At 43.7% G+C, this 12056-nt stretch overlaps 1 protein-coding gene across 1 annotated transcript in view; it reads right to left on the bottom strand.

Annotated features, from left to right (window-relative positions):
* The window catches only part of HYDIN (HYDIN axonemal central pair apparatus protein), a 3273799-nt gene that overhangs the window by 2898010 nt on the left and 363733 nt on the right, over positions 1-12056 (bottom strand). The window lies entirely within an intron of this gene.

The following is a 12056-nucleotide window of genomic DNA, read 5'->3' as shown; positions in this document are numbered from 1 at the left end:
ATGGGATGACATTGGTAATGGCATTATTTTGTAAAATATGGTGCAGACCACCTCCCCCCCTTGAGTTAGAGCTATAGGAGGAACCAAATACCTTCCCAATCCGGCCTTCGCACATCTTGTCCGTTTGTGCCTGTTAGATGGGTTACCTGTAAGAATGCTATATCTGCCTTAGAGCTCTCAATGTCTGAAAAGACCCTCTTTCTTTTCTCTGCATCATTGATGCCATTTACAGTCCAAGAAACTGTTTTGTGTACCCATGCGTATTCGAATGATATACCACACACTCTGTGCTGATGTAAAAAGTGAAGGGTAAGAGGATGAGCAAAACTGTACATAGCCAACAGGAAACAATACATTCAAATAGCTGAGAAAAATAATATATACCCTACTTGCTGCCTTACCTAGGTGCCTCTGAGCCCCACAATTAAAGTCCCAAATGCTGGTTGTTCCAACTTCTAAAAGACACTTGTATGTTTTGTGTGTAAATACACTTCTTGTTTCTAGTGTGGCTTTTATTGCAAATTTTTCTTTTGTGACTGCCATCTTATTGAATACACAAACCATTTGTGTATCAGTAATGGCGGACCGCTATCTTTTTCTTCCAATATTACATATCATTTACGGCCTATCTTTCAAATTATAATTGCCTTCTGCTGGGCTAATTCTCTACTCAATATGGTCCCTTTTCTACATTTTCACAAGGTGTTCCCTTTTCATAGCCACAATCTCCCCATAATAGGAGCACATCATGCTTCAACTTTATGCAGCACATATTTGATTTATCATCGCACCTCAAACTGATCGAGCATGTGACTTTCACCACGATCATAGCACTCGCTACTTATTCTTTCAACATGGCTGCATTGTTGTCAAATAGATTTAAAATTCATCCCAAAAGTAAACAAGCTTTGTGCTCTGATGAGATGGAAGCAACCCCTTGCAATCAGCAGGAGAGCTCACAGATATCACACACCTGCTCTCTTCTGCAGGTCCGCCTAGCTAAATACATTGCAGCTACATTTAGGTGAGGCCATTTTACTATCTTGCATTACAGCATGTTACTTTTATTCTTTGCATTTAGCACTATATTATATTAAATACGAAGCATTTTAATGGCACGTGTTTGCCTTATTCCTCTGTGGCAAAATACTCCTGTACAAAACCTGTATAACCTTCTTTCCATGTTCATCACAATTTATCTTAACATATTATAAAAGAATAACCCTCATATTTTTCCCACATTTATGGACTGGTTTAGGATTTTTATTGGGTTTTTTTAAAAGCTCATTTTCTTTTTCAGCACTGATGAGCACTGTGACCAAAGGCGTGAAACACCTGTGGGACAATTAAACCGTGTTCAAATGACAAATTGTGAAAAGTAATTGAGTTAATAAATATGCACTTCTACAGCAGCCATACTCAAGAACTCGGTGGAAATTAACAGAAAACAAGTCTAATTTCTACCATTTGGATCTGACTTTTACTGCACCAGGAGATGCCTTGTTTTTTTATGGGATAACTGGAGAATCGGGGGTTCAGTGTGAGTTTGGCTTCAAATAATACTCTTAGGTTTCTTAATTGGGTCATGGTGGAAGGAGGCAAACTTTAGCCCGCTGGTTATTTAGCTCAGTGTCTTTCAGTTTCACCCATAGATGTTTCTTTATCTACTGTGTGTTTGTGTGATCATGCTTCCCTTTATAAACAACATTTCAGAATGAAAAAAAGAGGGTATCTTGGGGGTTCAGGGGGGACGCTACAGGTAAGTAGGCCAGATTTCTAGAGGCCAGTTGATAGTTTGGGCGCCAAGTTCCATAATCTCAGTTTTTGTGACGTTTAGTTTTAAATTATTCTCTACCATCCAATAGTGAACTGCTCAAAAGCAGGTGATAAACGTGGTCTGGCGTGTTTGCCGGAATTACTAGGAACTTATTGTTCCCCATTGTTGTGATATTGCATCTACAATGAGTCCTGAAACCTAACCAAAGGTAAGGCAAACATGTGCAAATGTAGGGGCGATGAGGCTGATCCCAGAGTGAAACTGTAGATATTTCTATCAGAAGTAGTTCAAAAGGGTTGAGTTTAGAATGCGTGACCCCCCAAAGATGTTATATATTGGTGTGGTGAAATTTGCCCATTCTGACATGTCCGAGTCTGGCTTGTAGGATTAAATGGTCGACTGCATCAAAGGCTGGAGATAGAGCCAACAATTGCACACCTTGGACACCGGCACACATTAACAATTACGGATGATGCACTCTGCATAGGATGAAACAGAGCCTGTCTTGGACTCATGGGATTTCACTATGTGAAGGCAGACAGTAAAAGCATGATAGTGGTGGCCCAGAAGGGAGTAGGACAATGCCTGCTGACTGGGTGGAGAGCACAATCCTATACCAATGTAATCTTACATTAGCAGCGTCTCTGGCCTGCTATTGGATTCAGGTCTAATGACTTATTAGAAGAAAGAAATTGAACACAGGCTCAAGGCTGTGGAACCAGTGGTTCCCTGACGAATGGGACAAATGCAGCACTGCATGCCGCCCTCAGGGAATGTGCAGGCTGCCAATGGCTTCCGCCGACGCCACAAGCTTTCACGGACAAGAGTCTTTTTATCCTCCGCCGACGCCACAAGCTTTCACGGACAAGAGTCTTTTTATCCTATTTCGTACAATACCAATGAATCCATGAAGGCTTCTCTTCTCAGGAAGAAAGACGACATGCAGAGTAGGAAGGATAGGTTTCTCCATGTATCTGTGCTGCCAGAAATATAAAGGGAAAAGTCGTGCAGTGGGCACAATGGCTGAATGGGGCACTGAAAGATCGCATCTATTTTTTGCCGCCATCTGTTTCATGTCTCCATCTGGGGCCACGAGGATAAGGGGTCCACCTTTAACAGGCCCCAAAAAATAGAAAACAAAGTATAATTTTACTAAAGGTCTTGGAGGGGGGGGTAAGGGAGTGGGCGATGGGTCTCTTCAGGGTAACAATATTTTTCCCCCTTTTTTCAAAACCCTTTTGCCAGACTTCTGCTTAACAAAATAGGCTCCGTCTGGGTAGTTGGAAGGTTGGACGCACATCCTACTTCAAGTTTGTGGTAGGATTAAGGGTCCCAAGGAGTGCTCAATTTGGGTGCCAACTGAACTCTTCCCAGGGCGATCTGTGATTATTTGTGGTTCAGCGGTGACCCAGTTACCAGGGACCAGTGGGAGGCTATAGGGGGGTGCAATATCCTCTCCAACATACCCTCCTATCCGGTCCAACATTCACACCAAAGCTCAGCGCACGGTGAAAACTAAACTGAAGCCGCCAACAGCACACCACTTCTCTCACTTTCCTACTCCCTCTCTACCCAACTAACCAACCCGGCCTTCTTGTTTTCAGATCCACCTGAGCGCCTGGGGACCAATTCCATTGGGGACGGTCCACGATATATATACCTTTAACATTAACATTGTCAGCGTCCAGCACAGACAATTTTTCTGGACGGAAAGCACACACAGAGAGAAGTAATGTGGCACTGTCTTTAGTGCACAAACAGATTTTAGACGACACCCAATACTGATACTTGGGTTCTTTTTAAGTGCGTCCTGTTTTGCTTCCAGGGGAACTGAGGCATGCTTTTTCTCTTTTCTTCACAACAGAAACAACATTAGCACTGGTCAATCTTTTAGGGCTTAACCAACCACTTATATAGACAGTGGCTTCCTTTGAAGGAGAAAGTGATAGGACACCCAGCACACCTTATCCGGGTACTTCCGATCTGCAGCAGAAACACTTTCTTGTACTTTGCCTCTCCCTGCCCACTAACCTAGCCCACCCCCCTCTGGTTCAGGTGCGCCAGGAGGCCATGCAAATGTCAGCAAGTTACAGTATAAATTCCTTTAACTTAACAAAAACATTGCAGCCAGTAGTCGCCGAGCAGTGGGAAGCATTGATGGTTTCTTTACATCGTGGGCAAAACGCATGAAGAGAACTTTTGCTCGAAGATTTCCAAGAAAGCCGTTTCGCATGTTGCCATATTTTCATTTGTTTTATTCTTTATTGTGCATGACGTTTACACATATCTAAACCATACACTTGTTGCTATATAACAGCCGGAATACTGCATTTTTATAGAATGATTGTTATGCAACTGCATTTGAGAAATGTTCACGAAAATGCAATTTGTTAAATGAAAAAAAGAGGGGAGGTTAGTAAAAAGGTGATGTGGAATGCAGAAGGCACGCGGGAGCAAGGAGGAAGGCACCAGCTAATTGGAAGTGGGGAACTTTCCAAAAGAAATAAACAACAAAAAACAGACTGAGGTTCCTGATCCGGAACAATGAGGTCGTAAGATGCAAATCCACATAGATCGGCACAGCTGGGTATGCATTAGAGGCAGATATGGATCACCAGAGCAGTGCCTAGAATGACCTCAGTACTGCCTTAGCCCACGCACAGACATGCTCGGTCAGTCTTTTCATCTCACTGCCATCAATAAACATCACTTGGGACTACTGATAAGATACATGTCGCTATTTCTTCCATTACACTCGCAAGCTACTTGTCAAGACCCCCCTCTACTAACAAACTACTAAAGTGATCATAATCAACTACTCGGTGCTCAAAATGCGAAAGCATTCAGAAGTTCAAGCTAGGCCTTAACTGCTGGCGTCTGCGGTGACTACAATGATTTCCTCTGGGAATTCAAGACGAACATACTTGCCCTTAGTAGTGACATCATTGGTTCAGCTTTCTGTGCAGCAATGAAAGGAGGGGGGCGAGTCCAAACGTCCTACCGCACTAGTCTCTTGGCCAATGGTCTAAACACCCAACTTTTAGATGGTTCATAGAACGTGTGCTTTTGGAGTGACGACTTTAATTTAATTTTATTTATTGGGTTTTTATAATGCACCTATACACTGGGCTTCAAGGCGCAACAAGACAGGGGGGTGGGGTGGGAGGGATGACCAAACAAACACTACTAGGCCTTGTGATATTCAGATTGTGCAAGTGCAGTATACAGAAGTGCAGACAAGAGCGGGGATGGACTGCCAGAGGGCAAAGCGAGTGCCAGAGGAGGCCAGGTGGACAAATCGTGGGGAGAAGAGTGTGTGAGGAACAGGGCTGGAAGGGCTCAGGGGTTGGAGGCCCCACCGGGCTGGCACAGGCGGGGGGGTCCCAAAAGGCAAGTGTAGGTGTGGGGGTGGTTCAGAGGAGACCAAGTGCAGGGGTAGACTGGTCAGGGAGGGCCTGGTGCCCTGTAAGAATCTGAAGCAACAGGCAGCCAGTGAAGAGGCAGAGGGGGGGGGAACATTAGCAGGTGAGGGGGAGAGGGGAATGAGGAAATGAAAGGGAGTGTCTTGAGAAGCTTCCAGAACTTAGGGGGATCTGGCTCAAGTCTGAGAGTGACAGGGAGGCAATTCCAGAGGGAGGCACCTGCAGAGGAGAGAGATTACCCCCCACTCTCTGCATGGAGAAGCATCTGTACTCCAGAGAGCTGGAGCTAGAGGATCGAAGGGCTCTGGCAGGGAGGTATTTAGGGACAGAGTGTTGGATCTAGCGGGGTCCCAGGCCCCAGAAAGCCTTGTGGATAATGCAGAGGGTTTTTAACTTGATCCTCGCAGCAACCAGGAGCCAGTGGAGCGATTTTAGGGTTGGAGAGATGCGGTCCCTGTCCTTGAGGCCAAGGATAAGTCTTGCAGTCCTATTCTGGATTAGTTGAAGGGGGCGAAGGGAGGAGTTGGGTAGGTTGAGGAAGAGGCTGTTGCAATAGTTCAGCCTGGAGGGGACCATGGCTATGGAAACATTGAGTTTCAGGGGGAAGGTGAGGAAAGGGAGAATGCCTCTGAGGAGGTGCAGCTGAAAGTGGGCCTTCTTGGTGAGGAGAGAAGTAGAGAGAGGAGTCGAAGATGACACCAAGGTTTTTTGCCTCAAAGGAGTTTGAGGGGACGGGGCTCATGCATGGCGGACAGAGTGTAAGAGGGAAGGAGGGATCTGGAGTCCAAATGAGAAGGATCTCGGTCTTAATGGCATTATGGCAGAGATCTTTACCAATGCACCATGCCTGAATAGCAGACAGTCGGGAATGAGACAAGAAGAGGAGGCGGCAGAGGAGGGAAGCTTGAAGGAGAGTTGCATGTCGTCCACATAAGACTGGAATTTAGGAGAGAAGGCAGACATCAAATGGGCTACGGGGGTAAGGTAGATGTTGAAAAGCCCAGGCGAGAGAATAGAGCCCTGAGGGACACCACAGATGGAGTGAGTTTGAGGAGAAAAGGGCCTAGTTGAACCTGGGAAGGTCGATCAGAGGGAAAGGTCAGCTAGTCCAGAGCCAGGTCCGTAATCCCAAGGGTATCACAGAGCCGATTTATAAGGGTGGCCCAATTAACTGTATCAAAGGCCGAGAAAAGGTCAAGAGGGATGAGAACTTGAGATTCTTCTTAATTCATTTTATTTTACATATTGGAAGGTCTCCAAGAACAGCTCCAATCAGCCAGAAAATAATTAACTCTCGACTTCGAAGGCTGATCATGGACAGGAAGTCATGGTAAGGAGGAGCTGCCAGTGTAGTCAGCTGGAAACTTAAAAATCGAATTTGACCCTCGAGGCCAGGCATCAAAGCTACTCCTTTATAGAATAGGGTGGGTTACAGGTTTAGGGTAGAGGGTAATTGCACATATTTGTTGGGCTGTCTAGACGGACCTTTTCTGCCTTTGCAGTATGCTGCACTGTCTCAAAGTATCGGAAAGCAAATTCTCTGTTTGCCTTAGTTTCATTTTGCATTTGAAGCACAAACAAACAAACTGGGTAGCACAGAGCCTCATGCTAGTGTCTATCAAGTTTCATTTTAATACATCTGTTATCAAAGTATTTAAAAATGGAAGCGGTTAGTGCTATATGACTGCAGATGCAGAAGTGATTGTAAGTGCACCGTATCTGTCAAAACTGGGAGTCCCTACATATGATTCTGTTCGCAGTTTACGATCTTTTGTTTATTTACATATTTATTAAACATTCATTATCGCAATTATAAATCACCACATTATCAAGTTTTAATACATATAAACACCCTCTGACACACTGTGATATAAACAATAGTCAAGTTGTTTCAGTATATTATTCCAAGCATTACAGCTCCAAGAATCTCTCCCAAATTTGTTCAAATAGATTCCTTTTCTTACATCTATTCAGAATCACCCTCCTTAACTTAGACATTTGCTGTAAATCTAAAAGACATGCAGATACTAAAAGACGGTTAATCACTCTTCCAGTTCCGTAGTATGATTTTTTTGGCCGAAAGTGAAGCTCTGAAGACCAACATCTTTGCAGAAATGACAAGTCGGCTATCAACTCCTCCTCCCCCTGAACAATACTTGCAAACTCATATTCCACATCAACCATTAATACTTTATTCATGGTCATGGCCACACCTTCCCAGAAGACCCTCAGAATGTCACACTCCCACATCATATGCTCAAATGACCCCACCCTGTGTTTGCACCTCCAGCATGCTTCCGAATCCAATAGGCCCCAGCCAAATAGTTATTGTGGTGTCCAATATACTCTGTTCAGCATCTTAATTTGTCTCACTCTTTCTCCTAGATTTAATGCCAAACTCGCGTTCCTACAGATGCTGTTCCATCTGCCCAGACTAATTTCAGTGTCCAACACTTCTGACAATTTGTCCAACCATTTCCCATTAGCAATCTTATATTGGGTCAATACTTTATATACTTTGATGCGATATGGCCTTTGATCTTGAATTCTCGCAACCAATTCATTCAATCTTTGACTTCCTCAGGAATTCTGTCGGCAACAACTTTCTTCCATTTTCGATATTCCCCTAAAGTGTAATCTTTTAGTACCCTTTTGTAGTCAGTCTGCTAAAGGCAATCCATTTGTTCCCTTTGAAAAGGTCACCCGGTCATTGAATCCCACTCAAAAACCAATTTGTCCAAAATAATGTTTTCCCTTCTAACTTAAACTCTGGGTTTAGTTGCAGCGAAGAATTCTTGGAGCAGTGGTCTTCTTTCTTGCCTAACTTCAAAAGACCTTTCCAGCATTCCTTTAGGAATTTCGTAGGCATATACGATTTGCAACCAGGTGCATCTTCTGAAGTCAGTATAGGCCTTGGTGTCAGTGGAGTACACCTGCTAGTTTCTGCTTGTGTCCAAATATCTATTGAATTTTCAATGAATGGAAGCAGATGTCTCGCCCGAAGGCTAGGTAGGTGATAGTTCACAAAATCCAGGACTGCTAGTCCACCATTTTCTGTTGAAGTTTGAAATTTCCAAAATTTCAATAGAGTTGCTTTCCTTCCCATAAGAATGACTGTACCATGCTCTCCATTTTACTCATTAATTCATTTTTTCCACCAACGGAATCATACTCAAAATATAATTAATATGTGGTGCTGAAGTCATCTTGATTGCGTTCACTTTCCCCCATAAGCTCAACTTCAGCTCATTCTAACCAAGCAAGTTTCACATTTTCCATGGCGAAATGCAGATTAACGTCCATCATATGATCCACTTCCTTTGTCCGCCATATCCCCGGGTAATGCATTTTCTCTGCACACCAGCTGAAGCCATAATTACTTAGCCGTTGGTTCATACAAGCCTTTGAAGCCGGCATTGCTTCAGATTATCTCATTGAAAACGTTGATTTGATCCATAGACGCCTGCACTGGTGTGTCTATTCCTTTAACACCAGTAGTATATCGTCAGCATACAGCCAGAGTTTTTGTATGGCCTCTCCAAATTGAACTCCTCGAATCCTTTCGATCTCCTCTAATCTTTGCTGCCAAAGGCTCCATTGCTAAGGAAAACAGTAGTGGTGAGAGTGGGCAACCTTGTCTTGTTCCTCTGCCCAGTTCAAAGCTTTCTGATGTAAATCCGTTTGTATTTATACTTGCCGTCGGTTTTGAGAATAGTTGTTTAATCCATCCGAATATTTTTTCTCACAATCCGACAGCGACTAAAGTGGCTTTGAGGTATTCCCAATCAATGCGATAAAACACATTTTCAGGGTTCAGTGACAGTACTGCCACTTCTGTTTCTAACTTTCTGCTTTCATATAGAGTTAGGATCAGCCTGCGGATGTTTTCAGAAGCAGGTCTCCCTTTAATAAAGCCAGCTTGCTCTTGACCAATGATCTCCGGCAATATTTTCCCCAGTCTCGTTGCTATTGCGAGGATTTATTATCTGTATTAATCAGTTTGCAATCTTAAATGCAAGCCTCACTTATGGTTCACTAGACTATATTGTAGCATTGCCAAAGTCAACAATTATGACTGGTCAATAGTGAAAAGATTTTCTTTGGTGCACCATTTAAACCATAAAAAGAAACTTTTGTTATTTCAAAATGTGTGTGTGGCACCAAGAATCTTGGTTCCATCTTGGTTCCATTTCCAGCCTCTGATTTTTGAGAGGCATTTCAGAAAGTCAAAGCAGATGCAAACATATTTACGGTGTTCAATAGGTGACTGGAGTTCACTGACTCAAATAACGAAATGATTGGAAAAAAAATGTTCAGCAGCCGTAGCCCTTTTGCTGCAGCAAGATCTAATGTGTGCACTTATTTAATAATACTGTTCAATGCTGGGTGGTGCTATATAGTCTAGAAAGGGCCCCGATATATATATATATATATAAATATATATATATATCTAGATATATAATGTGTGTGGGTTTGTGGCACAAAGCGTTGATCCTTATACAAATCCACATCGTTTCACCAATCTACACCAAATTGTGCATACTTACCTGTTAGAACCCTCCGGACATTAATGGCTACTTGACATTTCGACACCCCACCACTTTCCCCGGATTTCACCAAGTCTAAATTTGTTTGTGGCCTGCCGACGAAGCCGTAAACTATGTTCACCGGGAAGAGAAAGAAACAATGTTTCTCAACCCGTCCAGACGCGAGGAATAAAACTCGAGGTTGCATTAAACCACACTTCAAGGCCATAGGATGCCTGGTTTCCTAGATATTTGCACCACAATGAACTGCACTACACCAGGGTGAGGCTGAACAGAGAAATACAGGATCATTCATTTTCAACAATTGATGAGTGTGTTATGCCGGTCTACAGAACCCGTTCAGAGAACGGGTACTTTTGCTGGTTCTGGCTATAAAAGACAAAGAGAAACATTAAGGCACAGAAATCAATGGCTCTCTTGACAGTTGAGGACTCTGAACTGGGGGGATTGAGAATGAAGCGATGCTGAGGAAGGGAAATTGACAGAGATGAGTACGAGAGGGATCGGACAATTCAAACACAATAAAACGTACACATACTTCAGAACACGACGGAAGGCTGGACGCTGCCTGCATCTGTCAAACGGTGCAGAGTGAATCAGAAAAGGAATTTTATATGGTCGTTGCTCTCAAATACAAAAGGGATATTAAATATAAAAGGTATGCAAGAGCCTTCTGATGGGGTGGACAATAGATTGCTTTGGTACTCGGAGGCCATTTACTGTAGGATCTACGCATGGCAAGGGCCGAACAGAGCGAGATGAAATGCCAGTTAAGGCGGTTCCAGAGGCAGGGTGTACTGTAGTCTGATGAAATGAAGCAGCAATCAGCTATCACAACAGTAAAGAAATGGGACAACAGCTTGAGATGAGTGGCACAAGGAGTTGGCTGAGGAGGGCCAGAAGGCAGCTATAGATGTAGATAAATAAGGACAATATTTGGGGGGGGGGTATGTCGGAACTGCCAGTTTCCGAGACTCCCTGACAATTAGTCTCACCCACCCTTTTTGGTTTCTTAATGTGTGGCACCACCCTTGGCCTAACTCTCAACCCGCTCCCGTTGCTTCACCCAACACTTTTTTTTACCCTCTTGATTTGCTGTTTTTCATTTATAGCCGCAACTTCACTTCCCTTTCCGTTCCCAACTCATATGTATGGTCAATATGGATCTTTCTCAAAATAGGTTAGTGGTTTATTTTTCAAACATTTTCAAAGTGCAGGCCGTGAGGGAGTTTTATGTCAGAATTCGGATTTGCCCATTTTCACGACTCCCCGAAAAATGAGTTTCACATTTATTTTGTGGCCAATGTGTGGCCAATGCGCAGCAACAATAGGCAGCTTGTTAGGCCGCTCGACAGGAGGAGGAGATTTGAAAGGCTTGATTTTCAGAAACGGGCAGACAGCAAATTACCATAAAGCAGATGTCAGGGCAAAATATCTCAGACCTTCAGGGCTTGGAATGGAAGTGTTCGGTTCCAGTCAGACCTGCCTACATTTGAACATCAAAAGCTCCAATATATATGCTGCGCAAGGCCACACCCACAGCTATTTGTGGCTCCATCCACTGCCACACCCACTTGTTAAAAACCTCAAAAGACAGGTTTTTAACCCACGTTCTTGCCATGATCTGCACGATCATCAGACTCCTCATTGCACTTCTAAGGCTCCCAATGTTTGCACCCATTCCCCAGATAAATAGCAGAGAACATATGCACAAATATACTTCAACAAATGCTGGCAAAGGCACCGATTGAATTATTTTGCCACAAAACATACCAAATAGCCACCCATGCATAAAACTAAAATACATTGCAAACTCTTCATTTAAAAAAAAAAAATAGGTTAAAATAGGTTTATCATGTGTGCATGCCTCCAAAAAGTTCTCTTTAATCCACGGGTTTTCATGTGTGCTATTTTAATGTTGTGAGCCTCTGCCCTTAGCCCTCTTGTAATGTTGAACATTCGCAAACGATAGTCTTCGGGCAGATCAAAAGCTGGGGGCTGTCATCACTCAGGGGGGACACTGTTCCCCAGGCGTGAATCACCTAGAATTATCTTTAACTTGCAGATCACACCCCTGAATGAAGCCAGTTTGCAGCCGTGCATCACTGCTCCTCTTTACCCAGAGAAACCAGGCAGTTTCACGCTCTTCCTCGGAGACCGGGAGAAGAGCGTGAAAACCCAGAGGCTGCTGACTAGTCCCGGGAGGTAGGCAGGTCTGGTCCCATTACTAGTTTCAAATTGAGTTTGAAGGTAATGCTTTTTGTTTCAGGAGGGGTAAAGCTTACAGCGTGTGGAAGGATTCCACACAGC

Source organism: Ambystoma mexicanum, chromosome 1p, assembly GCF_040938575.1.
Source record: "Ambystoma mexicanum isolate Mex_15411 chromosome 1p, UKY_AmexF1_1, whole genome shotgun sequence".
Classification (NCBI taxonomy): domain Eukaryota; kingdom Metazoa; phylum Chordata; class Amphibia; order Caudata; family Ambystomatidae; genus Ambystoma; species Ambystoma mexicanum.
Note: the sequence above shows the minus strand (reverse complement) of the source record. Positions and strands in the feature narration are given on the sequence as shown.